We start from the raw sequence: 21,038 nt of genomic DNA on the forward strand, positions 1-21,038 counted from the left end.
GGAATTGGAAAAGAAAGAATTAAAGTGTCTGCCTATAGGAGATTCATTAAATTAACTATGGTACATTCACACAAATAATACTTCTGCAACCATTAAAGATAATACGGTAAAAGATGGTTCAATGGCATCGAAAAAAGCTCTTAATGTTACAGGAGAAAAATCAGATTACAACGCAACTTTTAAGAAGCATAGTCCCTTTTAAAAAGCACACACATTTCTGCACATAGGAGGCTGACAGGACATATCACTAAATTTACAGAAGGATGTTAACTCTGAAGAACAAGTTTCACATCTAAAGGAGTACCTGTTATATAATAGGTACTGAAAAATGGCTGTTAAATGAATAAAGATTTGGTATATATTAAATAGTGGTTCTCTGGAAAATAGTTTTTGTCAGTTATTTTTAAAGCTTTCTACAGTGGACATGTATTGCTTTTATAGGAGATATACTAAAAATAAATTCAATTAAATATTAAATGTCAATGGTGTTAACTATCGTGTTATTTATAATCACACATTAAAAAAACAGTAAAACGAAACCTGAAAACATATTCTTAAGTCCAATAATTGTGCAGATTATGAAGCAGCCATTAAAATCATGGTTTACAAACAGCACTTTGAAAACTAAAAAAAGTGAGAAGATATAGATGGCAAAATGCATACACACATGATATAAATTCAAGTAAGTAAATGGAACTGATTTTCTCTAGTGATGGGATTATAGATAATTTTTAAAACCTCTAAAAGAAAATTTTGAAGAAATCATTTGGGAGCTCTACTATTACAAAGTTGTACTCAATCTGTTGTAGGATATGAGATGCAAGAATGATTAAAACTATTCTAAAAAGTAAAGTTAGATTCCTTCATAATGTCCTATCAAAATGAAACCTGGTAAATTAATAATTTATAGTTTCATTTTTACATTTTAAATACTAAAATAAAATAAATGAATATACAGCCTTGGAAAAGGGCCTTTTTAACATGGCTATACTTTTCTATATCAGATACGTCTACATAAAAATGGGAAAAGCAGGGAATTCCCTGGCAGTCTAGTGGTTGGGACTCCGTGCTTTCACTGCCAAGGGTGCAGGTTTGACCCCTGGTTGGGGAACTAGGATCCTGCAAGCCGTGTGGAGCAGCCAAAAACAAAACAAAAAAAACCTTAAAAAAACTGGAAAAGCAACAAAAACATATTAAAATACAAATAAATAGGGAAAACATTTGCCATATGTCAAAATTATCACTCTAATAGTTTCCATCTTTCTCAGAGCAATAGCTAAAATGTTTGGCAAGTGGCCAAATGGCAGTGTAGGAAGACCCTAGGCTCATCTTCTCCCACAGGCCCACCAAAATCACATTTACGGAGCAACTATTGATGATAAAGACCTGAAGACTAGCAGAAAAGATCTTCTGTAACTAAAGATATAAGGAAGAAACCACAAAGACGGGGGTAGGAGGGACAGAGATGTGGTATGGTCATGACCCACACCCTTGGGTGGGTGATCCACAAACAGGAGGATAATTACAATTGCAGAGCTTCTCTCCAAGGAGTGAAGGGTCTGAGCCCCACATCAACCTCTCCAGCCAAGGATCCTGCACTGGGAAGATGAGCCCCCAAAATGCTTGACTTTGAAGGCCAGTAGGGCTTACATTCGGGAGAGCCAGATGGCTGTGGGAAATAGAGACTCCACTGTTAAAGGGTGCACACAAAATCTCACATACTCTGGGACCCAGGGCAGAAGCAGTAATTTAAAACGGCCTAGGTCAGATTCACCTGCTGGTCTTTAGGAGCTTCCCAGAGAGGCAGGAGGCAATTGGAACACACCCTGGGGACACAGACACTGGTGGCAGCCATTTTGGGGAGGTCACTTTACTGTGAGGACACTGGTGCTGGCAAGTGCCATTCTGGAATCCTCCCTCTAGTTTATTAGTGACAGGACCTGCCCTCGCCCACCAGCCTGTCAGCACCAGTGTGGGGACAACTCAGCCCCGCCCATCAGCAGGCCTGCTACCTCAAGACCTCCTGAGGCCTCAGCAGCCCCAGGACACAGCCCTGTCCAACAGAGGACCCAGGACACAACCCCACCCAATATACACCAGCACTAGTCCTGGGAGTCCTGGAGCCCCAAAGCTAGCCATTGGGACCCCGCCCCACCCACCAGCAGGCCAAACACCAACTCTGAGACCTTCAGGTCCCTGTAACCAGAGGCCCCAGGACACAGCTCTACTCTCAGTGGACCAGTATTAGCCCTGGGACCCCCGGGCGCCCACCCTGCCCACCAGATGATCAATAACAGCTCTAGGACACCCAGGCCCTGTAGCCAGAGAACCTGGGACTTGGCTTGGCCCACCAATGATCCAGAATTAAACCCTGCACAGCCCACCAGAGAACCAGCATCATCTCCAGGATCCCCAGCCTGGCAGCCAGAGACTGCAGGACACAAGTTGGCCCAGCACTGAGCCAGCATTAGCCCTGGATCCCCTAGGCCATGGACCAACCCACCAGCAGGTGGACACCAGCTCCAAGACCACTGCAGCCCCACAGCGTTCTGTATCAGGATTCAGCCCACAAACCAGCAGGATGGCATCAGCTCTGGAACCCCTGGGGCTCCTGCCCCACCTACCAGCAGGACAATACCCGCTCTGGGACACCTTGGGCCATGTAGCCAGAAACCCCAGGAACTGACTCTACCCACCAGTTTACAGGCTCTATTCCCACGACACCCTGGCCCCAGGCCCCACCCACCAGCAGGAAGACACCTGCTCTGGACACCCCTGGACCCTAGCCATGCAGACCAGCTGGCCAATGCCAGCTACAAGACACCTTGGACCCCTCAGTCAGCCTCCCCAGGATCCAGCTGCACTCAGCAGTAGGCCAATACCAGCTTTGGGACAACATAGAGCCCATATCCAGCAGTGTCAGAAAACTGGTCCTGCCCACCAGTAGGCTGACACTATATCTGGGACCCCTGGCTGAGCAAACACCCACCCAGAACCCAGCTCTGCTCACCAATGGGCTACAACTAGCCCCAGGGCCCCCTGGGGCTCTGCAGCCAGCCACAACATGATGTGGGTCCACCCACCAGTGGCTGGCAGCCCCTACACAACACAAGGCCTGGCAACCAGCAGGACCAGGGGCCAGCCACACCTACCAGACCACCCACAGTAGTCAGCCCACCACAACAGAAGGGCACATGCAGCCCACAAGGGAGAACCACTAGAGCATACAGCTCTGGTGACCAGAGGGGACAGCACTAATGGGACACACAGGATGCCTCCCATAAAAGGCCATATCTCTAAAGTCAGGAAACATAACCTACCAAATACATAGAAATAAAAATGGCAAATTAAGGCAGCAAAGGAGTATGTTCTGAACAAGATAAAATGCCAGAAGAAAACTAAGTGAAGTGGAGGTAAGCAATCCACCCAATAAAGAATTCAAGGGAATGATTATAAAGATGCTCAAAAGAACTTGGGAGAAGAATGGATGAAGGGAGTGAAAAGTCAGAATTTTTTGACAAAGAGTTAGAAGATATAAAGAGGAGCCAAATAGAGACAAAGAATACAATAATGGAAATGAAAAATACACTAGAAGGAATCTATAGTAGATTAGATGATACAGAGAAACAGGTCAGTGAACTGGAAAACAGTAGTGGAAATCACTGAAGCTGAATAGAAAAAAAAGAATAAAAGGAAATGAGGACAGTTTAAGAGACATCTGGGATATCACATGCACTAATATTCACATTATAGGGGTACCAAAAAGAGAAGAGAGAGAGAAAGGGACAGAGGACATATTTGAAGACATAATAGCTGAAAACTTCCCTAACCTGGGAAAGGAAACAGACATCCAGGTCCAGGAAGCACAGAGAGTCCCAAACAGGATCAACGCAAAGAGGAACACACCTAGACACCCTGCAATTAAAGTGGTAAAATTTAAATATAAAGAAAGAATATTAAAAGCAGTGAGTGAAAAGCAACAAGTGATGTACAAGGGAGCTCCCATAAGGCTATCAGCTGACTTTTCAGCAGAAACTCTGCAGGCCAGAAGGGAGTGGCGTGATATATTTAAAGTGATGAAAGGGAAAAATCTACAACTAAGAATATTCAACCAGGTAAGGCTACCATTCAGATCTGAAGCAGAGAGCAAAAGTTTTACAGACAAGCAAAAGCAAAATTGCTCAGCTGCACAAAACCAACTTTATAAGAAATGTTAAAGGGACTTCACCAAGCAGAAAGAAAAGGCCATGTATGAAGATTACAAAAGGAAAAAATCTCAAAAAGGCAAGTAAACAGTAAAGGTAGTAAATCAACCACATATAAAGCTAGGAGGAAGATTAAAAGACAAAAGTAGTAAAATTATATCCACAATGAATAGTTAAGGGATACACAAAATAAAATATGTAAAATATTATGCTAAAACAGTAAACATGGAGGAGGGAGTAAAAATGCAAGGTTGTTACAGTTGTTAAAATGTGTTCAGGGGGCTTCCCTGGTGGCGCAGTGGTTGAGAATCTGCCTGCTAATGCAGGGGACACAGGTTCGAGCCCTGGTCTGGGAAGATCCCACATGCCGTGGAGCAACTGGGCCTGTGAGCCACAACTGCTGAGCCTGTGCTTCTGGAGCCTGTGCCCCGCAACGGGAGGGGCCGTGATAGTGAGAGGCCTGTGCACCGCGATGAAGAGTGGCCCCCGCACCATGATGAAGAGTGGCCCCCGCTTGCCGCAACTAGAGAAAGCCCTCACATGAAACGAAGACCCAACACAGCTAAAAATAAATAAATAAATAAATAAATAAATAAATAGAGTAGCTATTAATTTAAAAACAAAACAAAACAAAATAAAAAAACCCCAAGATTATTTAAAAAAAAAAATGTGTTCAGGGCTTCCCTGGTGGTGCAGTGGTTAAGACCGCCTGCCAATGCAGGGGACACGGGCTCGAGCTCTGGTCTGGGAAGATCCCACATGCCACGGAGCAACTAAGCCCATGCGCCACAACTACTGAGCCTGCGTGCTGCAACTACTGAAGCCTGCGTGCCTAGAGCCTGCACTCCACAACAAGAGAAGCCACCGCAATGAGAAGCCTGCGCACCACCACAAAGAGTAGCCCCTGCTCGCCGCAACTAGAGAAAGCCCACATGCAGCAACAAAGACCCAATGCAGCCAACAAATTAGTTAATTAAAAAAAAAGAAAAAAATATTTTTTTAAATTTGTATGGAGACCCAACGCAGCCAAAAACAAATAAAGAAATAAATAAATTTATATTTTAAAAAAGTGTTCAAACTTAAGAAATCAGCAACTTTAAATAATCATGGATACATATATAAGTTGTTATATATAAACCTCATGATAACCACAAACCAAAAATCTATAATGTATAAACACACACAAAAGGGAAATGAATCCAAACATAATACTAAAGATAATCATCAAATAACAAGGGACAAGAGCAAAAGAAGGAACCAAAAACAACAACAAAAACAACACCAAAACAATTACAAAATGGCAATAAGAACATACATATCAACAATTACTTTAAATGTAAATTGACTAAATGCTCCAGTCAAAAGACATAGAGTAGCTGAATGGATACAAAAATAAGACCTGTATATATGCTGCCTAGAAGAGAATCACTTCAGATCTAAAGACACACACAGACCAAAAGTGAGGGGGTGGAAAAAGTATTCCATGCAAATGAAAATCAAATAAAGCAGGGTAACAATACTTCTATCAGACAAAATAGACTTTAAAATAAAGATTGTTACAAGAGACAAAGAAGGATATTACACAGTGATCAAGGGATCAATCCAAGAAGATATAACAACTGTAAATATATATGCACCAACACAGGAACATCTTAACACATAAAGGAAATATTAACAGACATAAAGAGAAAAACTGACAGTAATATAACAGTAGGAGATTTTAACACCCCACTTACTTCAATGCATAGATCATCCAGACAGAAAATCAATAAGAAAATATATTAGACCAAATGAACTTAAGAGATATATATATAGAACATTCTGTCCAAAAGCAGCAGATTATACAGATTTTTCAAGTTCAAATGGAACATTATCCAGGGTAGATCACATGCTAGGACACAAAACAAGATTCAGTAAATTTTGAAAAATTGAAATCATGTCAAGCATCTTTTTTTACCACAATGCTATGAGACTAGAAATCAACTACAAGAAAAAAAAAACTGCAAAAACAAACATGTGGAGGCTAAACAATATGCTGGTAAACAACCAATGGATCACTGAAGAAATCAAAGAGGAAATTAAAAAAATACCTGGAGACAAATGAAAACGAAAAACCAGGGATCCAAAATCTATTGGACACAGCAAAAGCAGTTAAAAGAGGAAGTTTATAGTGATACGAGCCTACATCAGGAAACAAGAAAAATCTCAAATAAACAATCTAACCTTACACCTAAAGCAGCTAGAGAAAGAACAAATAAAATGCAAAGTTAGTAGAAGGAAAGAAATCATAAAGATTGGAACAGAAATAAATGAAATAGACTAAAAAAACTATGGAAAAGATCAGTGAAACTAAGAGCTGGTTCTTTGAAAAGATAAACAAAATTGATAAACCTTTAGCCAGACTCATCAATAAAAAAAGAGAGGGCCCAAATCATTAAAAACAGATATGAAAGAGGAGAAGATATAACCAATACCACAGAAATAAAAAGGATCATAAAAGACTACTGTGGACAACTAAATGCCAATAAAATGGACAACCTAGAAGAAATAAACAAATTCCTAGACATGTACAATCTTCCAAGACTGAACCAGGAAGAAACAGAAAATATGAACATACCTATTGCCAGTAATAAAATTTAATCAGTGATTTAAAAACTCCCAAAAAACAGAAGTCCAGGATCAGATGGCTTCACAGGTGAATTCAACCAAACATTTAGAGAAGAGTTAACACCTATCCTCAAATTATTCCAAAAAACTGCTGAGGAACAAATGCTTCTAAACTTATTCTATGAGGCCAGCATCACCCTGATACCAAAACCAGTCACAGATATCACAGTAAAGGAGATTACAGGCCAATATCACTGGTGAACATACTTGCAAAAATCCTCAACAAAATATTAGCAAACCAAATCTAACAATACACTAAAAGGATCATGCACCATGATCAAATGGGATTTATCCCAGGGATGCAAGGATTTTTCAATATCCACAAATCAATGTGATATACCATATTAATAATTTGAAGAATAAAAACTATATGATCATCTCAATAGATGTAGAAAAAGTTCCTGACAAAATTCAAAATCCATTTATGATAAAAACTCTCCAGAAGTGAGCATAAAGGGAACATACCTCAACATAATAAAGGTCATATATGACAAGCCCACAGTTAACATCATACTCAACAGTGAAAAGCTGAAAGCATTTCCTTTAAGATCAGAATGCCCACTCTCACCACTTTTATTCAACATAGTATTGGAAATTCTAGCCACATCAATCAGCCAAGACATAGAAATCAAAGAAATCCAAACTGGAAAGGAAGAAGTAAAACTGTCACTGTTTGCTGATGACCCGATACTATACATAGAAATCCTAAAGATGCAACCAGAAAACTACTAAAGCTCATCAATGAATTTGGCAAAGTTGCTGGATACAAAATTAATATTCAGAAATCTGTTGAATTTCTATACACTAACAATGAACTATCAGAAAGATAAATTAAGGAAACAATCCCATTTACCATTGCATCAAAAAGAATAAAATACTCAGGAACAAACCTACCCAAGGAGGTAAAAGACCTGTACTTGGAAAACTATAAGACACTGATGAAAGAAATTGAAGATGACATAAACAGGTAGAAAGATATACTGTGTTCATGGATTGGAAGAATATTGTTAAAATGACTGTATCACCCAAGGCAATCCACAGATTCAACGCAATCCCTGTCAAAATACCGAGGACATTTTTCACAGAACTAGAACACATAATTTTAAAATTTGTATGGATACACAAAAGACCCCAACTAGCCAAGACAATCTTGAGGAAGAAGAACAGAGCTGGAGACATCATGCTCCCTGACTTCAGACCATACTACAAAGCTTCAGTCATCAAAACAGTATGGTACTGGCACAAAATCAGACACATAGATCAATGGAACAGATAGCACAGAAACAAACCTACACACTTTTGGTCAATTAATCTATGACAAAGGAGGAAAGAATAAACAATGGAGAAAAGACAGAATCTTTAATAAGTGGTGTTGGGAAAACTAGACAGCTACATGTAAAGGAATGAAATTAGAATACTCTCTAATGTCATATACAAAAATAAACTCAAAATGGATTAAAGACCTAAATGTAAGACCAGAAATCATAAAACTTATAGAAGAAAAAATAGGTAGAACACTCTGACATAAATCATAGCAATATGTTTTTGGATCTGTCTCCTAAAGCAAAGGGAATAAATGCAAAAATAAACATATGGGACCTAATTAAACTTAAAAACTTTTGCACAGCAAAGGAAACCATCAACAAAATGAAAAGACAACCTACCAAATGGGAGAAAGTATTTGCAAGTGATATGACAGATAAGTGGATAATATCCAAAAAATATAAACAGCACATACAACTCAACATCAAAAAAACAAACAACCCAATTAAAAAACGGGCAGAAGAACTGAATAGACTCTTTTCCAAAGAGGAAATGCAGATGGACAAAAGGCACATGAAAAGATGCTCATCATTGTTAATCATCAGGGACATGCAAATCAAAGCCACAATGAGCTATCACCTCACATCTGTCAGAATGGCTATCATCAAAAAGAACACAAATAACAAATGTAGGTGGGGATGTGGAGAAAAGGGAACCCTCCTACACTGTTAGTGGGAATGTAGATTGGTGCAGCCACTGTGAAAACAGTATGGAAATTTCTCAAAAAACTAAAAATAAAACTACCATATGACCCATCGATTCCATTCCTGGGTATATATCTGAAAAAAACAAAAACATTAATTTGAAAAGATGCATGTACCCCAGTGTTCATAGCAGTATTATTTACAATTGCCAAGATATGGGAGCAACCTAAGTGGCAATCAACAGATGAATGGATAAAGAAGATGTGGTATATATATACAATGAAATACTACTCAACCATAAAAAAGAATGAAATTTTACCATTTTCAACAACATGGTTTGACCTGGAGGGTATAATGCTAAGTGAAATAAGTCAGACAAGGAGAGATAAATACTGTATGATATCACTTTATGTGGAATCTTAAAAATAAAACAAACTACTGAATATAACAAAAAAGAAACATACTCACAGATATAGAGAACAAACTAGTGGCTACCAGTGGAGAGAGGGAAGGGGTGAGAGGCAAGATAGAGCTTGGGGATTAAGAGGAACAAACTACTATGCATAAAATAAATAAGCTACAAGGATATATAGTACAACATGGTGAATAGAGCTAGTATTTTATAACAACAATAAATGGAGCAGAACCTTTAAAAATTATGAATCACCTGAAAGTTATATAATATTGTACATCAACTATACCTCAATTTAAAAAAGAATTAAAAAAAAAACACAACAAATAACAAGTGTTGGCAAAGATGTGGAGAAAAGGGAACCCTTGTGCACTGTTGGTGGGAATGGAAACTGATGCAGCCGCTATGAAAAACAGTATGAAGATTCCGCAAAAAATTAAGAGTACAACTACCATATGATCCAGAAATTCCACTCCTGGGTATTTATCTGAAGAAAATGAAAACACCAGGGACTTCCCTGGTGGCACAGTGGATGAGACTCCACGCTCCCAATGCAGGGGGTCCAGGTTTGATCCCTGGTCAGGGAACTAGATCCCACATGCATGCCACAACTAAGAGTTCGCATGCCACAACTAAGGAGCCCGCGAGCTGCAACTAAGGAGCCTGCCTGCTGCAACTACAACCTGGTGCAACTAACTAAATAACTAAATAAAAAGAAAATGAAAACACCACTTAGAAAAGATATATGGATCCCTATGTTTATTGCAACATTATTTACAATAGCCAATAGGCAAACAACCTAAGTGCCCATCAATAGATGAATGGATAAAGATGTTTTGATATACATATACAATGGAATATTATTCAGCCATAAAAAGGATGAAATCTTGCCATTTGTGGCAACATGGATGGAACTAGAGGGTATTTTGCTAATGGAAATAAGTCTAACAGAGAAATACAGATACTGTATGATTTCCCTCATATGTGGAATCTAAAAATCAAAACAAATGAACATAACAAAATAGCATGAGTTACAGACACAGGGAACAAACAGGTTGTTGCCACAGGTGAAGGGAGTAGGGGGAAGAAAAGACATGCGTGAGGGAGATTAAAAGGTACACACTTCCTACTGCAAAATAATTGAGTCATGGTATGAAATGTACAGTGCGGGGGAAATAGAGTACATAATTATGTAATATCTTTGTAATGTGACAGATCATAACTAGACTTCCCATGGTGGTTATTTTGAAATATATAGAAATATTAAATCACTGTCGTGTAATAGGAACCAACATAGTATTAAAATAATGTAACAAAAAACAAAAATAAAATAAAGTGCTTGGCAAAGTAAAAACTTGTAAAAGAGTAGTAGTTATGAAAATAAGGCCTTTATATTTTTTGCTATAGTTGTATTTGCTTGTATAATATATGAAAAGATATATATCACAAGGCTTATCTCTTGAATAGTAAGATTAAAAGTAATCATTAAATTCATTTTCTACTATGAATATATGTAAATATGTAATAATGCATTTTACCTTTATAGGCTATTGAAAAACAATTTAAGATTTAATCAATCTCTTTCAAGCAAAAATTTACTCCACCTTGTTTAATGTAACTTTGGAGCATTCCATTTCCACTTTCGTACTACAGGTTCAACTTCCCATTCTCCATGATGACTGCAATATTTTCTACCTTTTCTTGAAATTTCCAATATCCCCTTTTCCCATCCTCCTTTTAGCTAATGTTCTTGATTCATTAATTCATTAAAATTAACTGTGGATGCTCCCTCATCCCCCACCACCAATTTAACCAACCCATTAACACCTGTCCACTCTTTCTGCCTCCCCTCCTCCTCTTACCCAAATCCAAATCCTTCACTTTTGCTCTGCATCGCACATCATTTTTTATATTCAAGAAATCTGTCCCTGTAATTACATCCCTTCTCTACTCTATGATTAGGTTCTTTCTCTCTACTAGATCCATCCCATGAGCAAAATACTCCAATTTGTCCCATCTTAAGAACATGAGAGGAACTTCTCTGGTGGTCCAATGGTTAAGAATCTGCCTTCCAATGCAGGGGACACGGGTTCGATCCCTGGTCGGGGAACTAAGATCCCACATGCTATGGGGCAACTAAGCCCACGCGTCACAACTGCTAAGCCTGCGCGCTCTGGCGCCTGTGTGCCACAACTAGAGAGGAGCTCACAAGCCGCAACAAAAGATCCCACGTGCCGCAACTAAGACCCAATACAGCCAAATAAATAAATAAATAAATATTTTTTAAAAAAAAGAACGTGAGAAAAAACAGCGTTCTCCTCTGACTCTGGATTAACTATATACCTATATCTCAGCTCTATTAACTTCGTGAAATAATAGTCTAAATAGCCACCCCCATTTCCCCCTTACAATTTCCCCCCAACCCACTCCAGGCCCCTGCTTACATGACATGTCATAAACTATCCTTTGTCAGTATCACCAAGAAGTTCTATGTTGCCAAAAATGGTGGATACAATTCGTCCTTGTCTTATTCAATCTCACAGCAGCATTCAACATAATTGGCTCTTATCCTTTTTATGGAGGATTCTTCTGTTTCTGGGCCACCACATTCTCCTAGTTTTTCCTTCCTCATTGCTGCTCTTCCTTAATCCTTTACTGGGCCTCCTCCTTTACTTGCCCTATTTATGTGAAAGTATAGAAAGTTCTCAGGACTTATACTTTCTTGGTACTCTCTCCCTAGATAAGCCTGTTACTGAACTCAGGTCCGGCTGCTTGCTGCTTGAAAATCAATACCTGAGAGGAACACAAGTGTTGATAGAAAGGAAAGCTGCTTTTAATCAGAAAGCCAGCAATCTGGGAAGAAGGCAGTCTCATGTCCCCCCAAAACCAACTCCGAAGATTCTGCTTGGCCGTGAAAGTTTTTAAAGGGAAAAAGGGAAGTAATTTCAGTGAATCATTGAGATAGGGGGTCAGAGTCATCCCCATCCCCCACTGTGTACAGGCTTGTGTGCAGGCTTTTCAACTTCTTGTAATCTTTCTTTAGATGCTGTCTTGTTCACAGTTTGTTCACAAGATTACTGAAGGGGAAGCTAGGGAAGAGATCTGGTCATCTGTTAATTACTTATCCTTCATTTCTACTTCTTTGATCTACGGAAAGAACCAACAGGTTAGGCAAGGTATTGTGTGATCCAGAGACTTGATAGGTGTGCTTGGGCCGGAGATGAGTAGAGCATGGGGGTGTCTGGTTTAAGATTAGTTACAGTATAGCTCTGCTAAAGTGACAAGACAAAGGTGTTTCCTGCTAAGTGTGGTTTCCTGCAAAGAGCTGTTTACAAATCTCTGTATTCCATGGCTCTGAATGACATCTGTACACCAAGGATTCTTAAGTTTATCTGCTGAGTCAAGGTCATATATTCAATTGCCCATTTGACCTGTTCATTTAGATGCCTTAAAGGCACCACACAACAAACATGAGCCCTTGATTTATACCTCATTCCCTTTACCATTGTTCTCCACCCTGAACAAGACCATAAAAATTACCCTATTTCTCCTCCAGTCTTTATCTCAATATCCTCCATGCTGTTTAGTCCAGAAACTTAGAAATCAACCTTGATTCTTCCTTTCCCTCATGTCCCATATCTAATCCATTAACTGGTCTTTTGTTAATGGATTAACAAAACTCCATTATTTGTGCACTTCTCTCCAACTCTACCATCACCATTCTACTCCAAAGCCACTATCATCTCTTACCTGGATATCGAAAATAGTTATCTGGATGGTTACCACTGTTCTACTCTTGCCTCCTTATAATCCACGGTCCACACAGCATCCGAGGTCATACCTTAAAAATATAAATGAGTCTACAACAGCCTCCTAATTAAATCCCTTCAGAGACTTCCAGCCACACTCGGATCAAATTCTTAACCCTAGCCTACCAAGTTTTGGATGGGTACCCTGACTCTTGGTCCTGTCTGCCTCTCCAGCCTCTCCCATAACAGCCCACAACGTACATTCCAAAAGGCTTGTGAATACAAGTGCTCCAATTCAAGGGTCAGCATGAGCTGAAAATTAGGCCCCTGAAAACTAGTTAATTCATGTCTTTTGGATAAAATGAGAAATTACAGTAACCCGTTTATCATCTAAGATAAAGTACTATGAATAAAAAAACAGACTCAACCTCTTCTACACAAATGCTTGATTTAGCGCTTTTGAAATAATTTCAGCATTCAGCTAAGTGAGGCAGTTAATGAGTATTTGGCCCTATTTTTATGCCTAAGTTTTATTTTTAGACATTTATTTTCTTCCCTAAAAGCAGCAGAAATCTTCCACCTTGGATTAAACTGAAACTACCCAAGTTGCAATCAGCACCCTTTACAAAAGGGCTCAAATGTTAGAAGCGTCTTGTTCTGGTACATTTTGGCTGGATTCCAGATGTGGGGGAGAAAGGCAAAGAGAAGCAGCCTCTGTAATGAAACATGGCAAAAAGAAATCCAGATGCTGAGACTAACCAGACAGAAGAAAAAATTGAGGCCATTCTACAACATAAAATAAAGAGAACAGAACAGCTATTCCTATACTCATCTTAATAGCTACAGACCACACTGACTGAGGCCATCAGCACTAACTGGGACAATGACAAACTTCACTTGTGTTCAGGTCAGATTCTCTAGCCTGCACATTAGTAGCATTCAAGACTAGTCCTGGCCTCATAACTGCTGGCCTAGATATGACCAGCTGCACATAGAAGGTCAATTTTCTTGTTCAATAAACAAGAATGTTTCACATCACTTGAATCATGCCGGTTCACGTTATGAATTCCTTGAGGAAAAGTGGCTTCCAGGGTGTTCCTTTCTCCTCTGCATTGTTTTTAAATTCAGTGCCTCTCCACAGTGCTCAGGGCACTGAGCCAATTTGTGAAAGGAGTCGTAACAAAGGAAAACTCTCAGTAGCATCCTAGGGGTTTCTCCTCAGCATCCACTTAGATTTTAATAGGATTGACTTTGTTTAGATAGAAAAAAAGAACAATTTTAGGATTACCTTCTCCTTACTCAAAAAAATCTACCCTGTTGTTTTACGATGAAAATCCTCCACTTGAGGATTCATATATTGGGTTGAAATTTTGAATCTCTAGAGGTACTGTCTTCGCTTCAAGCTCATTTTGGGGGTGGGGTGCGGGTGTAGGGAGTAGCTCTTGGTTTGTTTGGAACCCAGGTTAAAAGTATGTGCTAACACATTTTGGGGGAGGTGAACAGGTGCAGCTACAGAGCAGCAAGAGTGAAGGAAAAGGGGAGTGAAACAAGAAAGGAGAAAAAGCAGATATCAGGTAGTGGTTGCCCTGATGGCCATAGCTTTAGAACACAGAGCCACTTGGTCAGTCACAGGGGACGCTCTCCAGGCATCCTCTGCAGAAACACAGCACCTCAGGACAATCCATCAGAGGAAGAGAACAAAAGGAACTTATCTATAGGTTTTCTCCACTGGTCAAAGTTTACTCCATGGGGCTTTAACTCTCATGCTCTTCCTGGTTGTGTACCTGGCCCCTCAGGACAGCAGCTAAGGAAGCCAGATGTCATGTCTCCCAGGATGACACTTTGAATCTGGAAATATGGGGCAAGGGAAACTGCAGCCTCTGGGAGTCTCCTTGGGTCATGTCTGGATCCTGTAGCTGTTGCAGCTTCCACTGTGCAGGGTACAACGGAGGACATGCTGAAGTTGGCCTCCCCAGCGGAGGCAGGGTCAGCTGCTGAGGTTTGGAAATGAGGCAGTGGCACTGGGGAAGGAGCTGTCTTTGTCCAACCAGTTAAAGGCCAAGGAAACAGGTGAGGCTAAGAAAATCTAGGGAGGCTCATAAATTGGGCTGAATAAAAGTAGCTATTTCAAAAATGCCACATATTTAATATTTGATATTTTGTATGTTAGCAGACCATTAATCACCTGTTCAGATCCCCTGCAATCACTTTTATCCATTCATTTTCAAGCACACATTGCTCAGTTAGTGCTACCTGCCTCACATCACTGCAGCCTTTTTCAGAGGCTTGCCCTTAGGTGATGGAAGCTATGGTTCTGGCAGTTACACTCTTTCCCTACTCTGCGCCCCAGTGGTGGCTTCAAGTCAAGAGACATTCTGTGGTCCAGAGCCCCACCGTGGAAATGAGGTTGAGACTTCACCTAAAGCCCCATCCTTGCTTAGATTCTATCTCTGCCCCATCCTGCTTCCCACACTTCCTTACGGTTTTCTTCCTTATGGGACAAGCTTCATTCTTGTCCACAAACCCCCATCTCCAAAGGGGTTGGTCTCCTAGAAGTGGAGCCCTAGACAAAGCACATGTAAAGGAAACTACATTCCATAGAAGGGACCAGGGCACTTACTAGCCTTCAAGGACCATCTTCCAGTTCAGACTTTTATCACGAAATATTTCTTCTTGCCAAAAGCGTAGATAACATAATGCTCCTCAATAGCGCCCTACATGAGAAAGAATATAGCTGGACAGAGCAGAGGGGTTTGTTCTGTTTTGTTTTTTGGTTTGTTTTAGCAAGAAGGCTGCAAAGCCAAGATGACAGACAAAAAAAATGCCAGGGTTAACAAGGCAGACAGCAGGTGTTCTGCCAATCACATAAAGGTAGTAAGTAATTGAACAAGACTGCATTAAGTGAGGTGAGTTTGGAACATGTGCATGTGTAAGTCCAAGGACTTCCTGGAAACAGTCACCTCTCCCTCTTTCACAGACACCGATAGCTGCCCATGCACATCGAATGCCTGCGGGAAGCCTGCTGGCTGTGCCTGTCTACTTCTACTCCTTTCTGTTCAGAACGTGTGCTATCATCGTTAAATAATTTAACTATATATTATGTTAATTGATTAAATGGGAGGACAAGACAAACTTGGTGTTTCTCCAACAACTAAGTTAAATGAGATGAATGCTTTGGAGAAGCTAAATAAAAGCACACAAAAGGAGGGAAGAAAATTCAGCTATTTATATTAGGTGTGGGAGAAACAATTTGAAAGCAAATTGGAAAGCTCTAGAAGGAGTTGAATTCTTTTTAACAATCTAAATGCCAAGCTCCCTGGACACTTTTAAGAAACAAAAACTGGCAATACTGGATGGTGAGTTATTGATTTAGTCTGTGTAAGAAAGATAATATAGAAAATCATACAGTGGTCCCATACGCAGAACAAGGCCTTGGTGCCCTCCACTCAGAAAATTAGAAAATGAATAGACAGCTGTGTATTTTAAGTTTAAAAACATTTAAAATACGTAATTTGGATACCTCACGTTTTTTTAACCAGACCAACTACTAGGGTTGATTGTGTCCAACGGAAGGATTTCAGCTAAATAATGAAAGCTCTAAAACGGTACTCTGCATTCTCACCACAGATAGTGTGAGACAATGTTTCTGTATTACAGAGGGGCAGCAACAGTACCCGGAGGTCAAAGAATCTGGGCTAGACTGCAATAGAAGGCTTCCTTCCTAATGTTGGTTTAGGTTTATCACCTAATTCTGATATCAGAATCCCATCCTGTGATGGTCACAGTTGTTGCATTTAAATACCTTATTGTATGGTAAGTGGTATATTCAGTATTCCTCAGAATGAGATTAACCATTCTAACTCAATCCCTGTGTCATCCTTTCAAATACAGAAGTAAATAACTCCTCTTTCTATCTACATATCAGGGTGTTTTAGGGTTGAGTGACCTGTAGCGAAATATCAGAATCAAGGATTTAGTGTGAAGAATAGGCAAAACGCAATCTTGACAAGACTTATTCTTAGCTGCTATGTTACCAATGCTGTTGCCCCAGAACCATACCCCTGCTCCTCCCTCCCTACAGAAAACCACAACAAACCACACTCTCTAGCTGTGTTCACAGCACAGGAATAAGACAGTCTAACTACAAGAAAACTGGTGCAAGCTGGTTGAGCTTCAAAAGTGGGACGGAGGTCCCCCTGCAGCTCATTACCACCTCACTGTTATAGTAAGATCTCTGCCTGTCCGCACCAAGATGGTTCGACCTGCTTCCTACCCAGATGCTAAAGGACCATACAAGGGCAAAAAAGAGTTGGCACCCCAGTTCCAGGAAGAACCCAGCCTATTCCCAGAAAACCAGTGCATATGCCTTCCCTTCATTAGCCTTGCCCTTAAAATCTTGCCTTAATTGTCCCCCAGGTGAGCAGTTATTTGTGAACTAAGTTCCTGCTTCTCCGTTCTCTGGCCATTGAATAAAGCTTATGCAGCTTCAATCTCCGATTCAATTTTGTTTTTTGGCTGCATGAACCTGAGCAGAAAAAGAACCTTCCCCACTGAGGCAGGGGGCCTCGGCCAGCCTAGGGCTCAAGCGGGGGTCTATACGACCTCATTCAGCAACACTTAGAGTGTTTATTAAGTGATGATTTACAATGGACTGCTTTCTGGCGGGTACATGTGCCTATGTAGACCTGAATTAGTGGCTTTCAGTCCTTAGAATTTAGAGCTGTACCTAACCCAAAGAATAAACCGGAAGAAAAGAAAGACTGCTGGCCTAGCTCTGTGTGCACAGCTCAGTGGGTCATTGCCAAAGTACAGTTGTTATCAGGTTGGCTTTGTACCAGTGAGCTTTCTGTACAGCTCAGAGTCAATCCTGCCAAACAACTTTTGTTTGTAAAGCTCTATTGCTTCAGCCCTATCTTTTACTCACAATCCATTTCTAAATTAAAGTCAGAAAATGTTAAAGTTCTGAGAAACAAGAGAAAGTGAAATACCTCAAATTTATCCTGACCTTCTAGGAAACAGGACTAGGTCGTTTTTTGTATGGAACCCCAGTCATCCATCAAAGCTACCATCTTTTCTGTCATTAAAAACATACAATTTGGGGTTTCCTTGGTGGTGCAGTGGTTGAGAATCTGCCTGCCAATGCAGGGGACACGGGTTTGAGCCCTGGTCTGGGAGGATCCCACATGCCGCGGAGCAACTAGGCCCGTGAGCCACAACTACTGAGCTTGTGTGTCTGGAGCCTGTGCTCCGCAACAACAGAGGCCGCGATAATGAGAGGCCCGCGCACCGCGATGAAGAGTGGCCCCCACTTGCCACAACTAGAGAAAGCCCTCGCACAGAAACAAAGACCCAACACAGCCATAAATAAATAAATTAAAAAAAAAAAAAAGAAATACAACCAAATTAATTAAAAAAAAAACCCATACAATTTGGGGCTTCCTTGGTGGTGCAGTGGTTGAGAATCTGCCTGCCAATGCAGGGGACACGGGTTCGATCCCTGGTCCAGGAAGATCCCACATGCCACGGAGCAACTAAGCCCGTGCGCCACAACTACTGAGCCTGTGCTCTAGAGCCCACAAGCCACAACTACTGAACCCGTGTGCCTAGAGCCCATGCTCTGCAACAAGAGAAGCCACCACAATGAGAAGCCTGCGCACTGCAACGAAGAGTATCCCTGGCTCACCACAACTAGAGAAAGCTTGCACGCAGCAACAAAGACACAACTCAGCCAAAAAAATAAATAAAATAAATTTATTTTAAAAACAAACAAACAAACAAGCAAACAACAACAAAAAAACCGCACACAATTTGAACATCTCCTACAGATCACAGGACTGTAAGTCAGATAGTCCCTAATCTCAAAAAGCTCAGTCTGGTACCAAAAGATAGATGGATTATATAAACAAATAAATCAGAATGCAGAGATACAGGCAGCACTAAGGACTCCCACCAGGTGCTATGGAAGGACAGAGGAAAAATGCTGGAGCTTAAGAGGGGACAGGGTGTTAAAGAAAGCTTCCTGAAGCATCAGTTTTGAAAGATAAGGAGAAACTGACCTGTAAGGAAGAGCAGAGGGAAGTGGATGAGGGAAGATAGTCTAGGCAGACAATAGAACAAAGATGCAGCTAAAAGAGAGAACATAAAAAAACAAGCAGGCAACTTGGAAGAGAAAATGCTGGAAAGGTGTGTAAGGGTTCAATCATGACCATTTTTGTAATCGATACTAAGGAAATGGAAAGCTAATGATGAAGTCAGATTTGTTTTTTAGAAAATGAATAAAAGGAGCCAGCTTGTAAGCATCAATACATAGATGTGACAGAAAACCATTTAAAAGCAAACTTAACAGTGTGAAATAGATAAAGTGAAAAGGACACTGTGATAGCCACTGGTACCATTTCCTTCCTTTCTTGCTAACCAAACTCCTTCGCTCTCCACCCAGCCTTGTGCAGGATATGACCACCTCTAGCTAAAAGGAGAACTGAGAAGGGGTTCAGAAAATGTAAATGAGATGACCATGACTCATGTGGGATAGAAGTCCTCTTCATTTGGGAAAGGAGAAACTGGGGTGCTGAACACTGTGAAGAGCTGGGCCTGCATCACGGGTGCAAACCAGTCAGAACTGCCCAACTTTCTTGCAAACTGAGAGTCTGGCAGCTAACCATATTTATCCCACTCTTGAGTACTGAACCAATTATATCTCTGTATGTCCACCTTTTCCTCCTTCTAACTCTGAGACTAAAGAAGTAGGAAAGTGTGGCCAGCCTCTTGTACTGCTTTGTATCCAAAATTAACTACTAAAATCAAACTGAAAAATCAAACATTTTGATACTATTTTGGACAATGGAAAATAAACAGAGGTCTGTTGGGAGGATTTCTATGGAATCCTTGTAACAGGGATACATGCAAGAGCAGAACTTAATGGCAAACCCCTTCCCTCTACTTTCTGAGCACTATTTTGATGCCTGGAGCTGTAGCAGCCATCCTACAGCTGTGAGGAATCAAGTATGTGGATTACAAAATCAACAAAAGAATAATAGAGCAGAAAGACGGAAAGAATCTGGGTTTTTAATAATATTTTTGAGTCCCTATATCTGCTTGTTATGGATTTTATATCTTTAGACTTCCTGTTAAGTTTAAATTGCTGTTAGTTGGGTCTTCAAATGTCTCCAAACATTCCAAAGTGACACAAAATAAAAATAACTCTTTTACCTGAGGAAGAGTTGCTGACACAAGAAGTAGGCTCCATTTTTGTCTACATAAATGAAAGAAAAAAAAATCTCTTTTCCCACTACAACAAAATACTGAAGGAAGTTGTATCATGTTGTACCAGAGTAAAGTTAGAGACATGCATTCAGAGTAAAGTTAGAGACATGCATTCAGAGTAAAGTTAGAGACATGCATTTTCTTGCTAATGGTGAAAAACCGCTTTTAATCTTGAAGCTAAAATAAACATTAGTTATGAGTCAACGGAAGTTTGTAATGCGCCTTATGTTTCTTATAGGAAGAGATTTCTAACAACAAAACCACACTAACTTTAAAATTCCTAGTTCTTTCTAGTGTAAGCATTAAAAGGAAAATACTGATTCTCAGCTGAAGCTTTGTCTTGCAAATAATGGAAGTTTTCTATTATACAACTAGAAAAGAGTTTGCCTAGCTATTTTACTCTCCAGGGTTCCTGCTTCTCTTTTCTTTCAAAGAAAAAAAGAGTAAATAATTGTTTCAAGGAGCCTTTAAAAATAAGGTTATACAGCAGTAAAGTAACTTCATAGTATACAACTAGGACATGAACATTTGTAGAAAGAATAAATTGGACATGTCATGACATAATCATGTGTACTTCAACATTGTAAGTTTAGTGTTGAGTCTGTAGAGTTAAGACTAAAGAAGGGACAATATAAAAGCTTTAAGTTGGTCTTTTGACCTTTCAAACGCAGAGTACATGTGTTTGACGCATCTGTGCACATGAATATATTGGTCTCCTCACAGACCAAGCTGACCAGATAATACAGTGACTGAGGCAGGTCCAGATATTGAATGA

Source organism: Balaenoptera acutorostrata, chromosome 4 (genome assembly GCF_949987535.1).
Source record: "Balaenoptera acutorostrata chromosome 4, mBalAcu1.1, whole genome shotgun sequence".
In the NCBI taxonomy this organism is placed as follows: Eukaryota; Metazoa; Chordata; class Mammalia; order Artiodactyla; family Balaenopteridae; genus Balaenoptera; species Balaenoptera acutorostrata.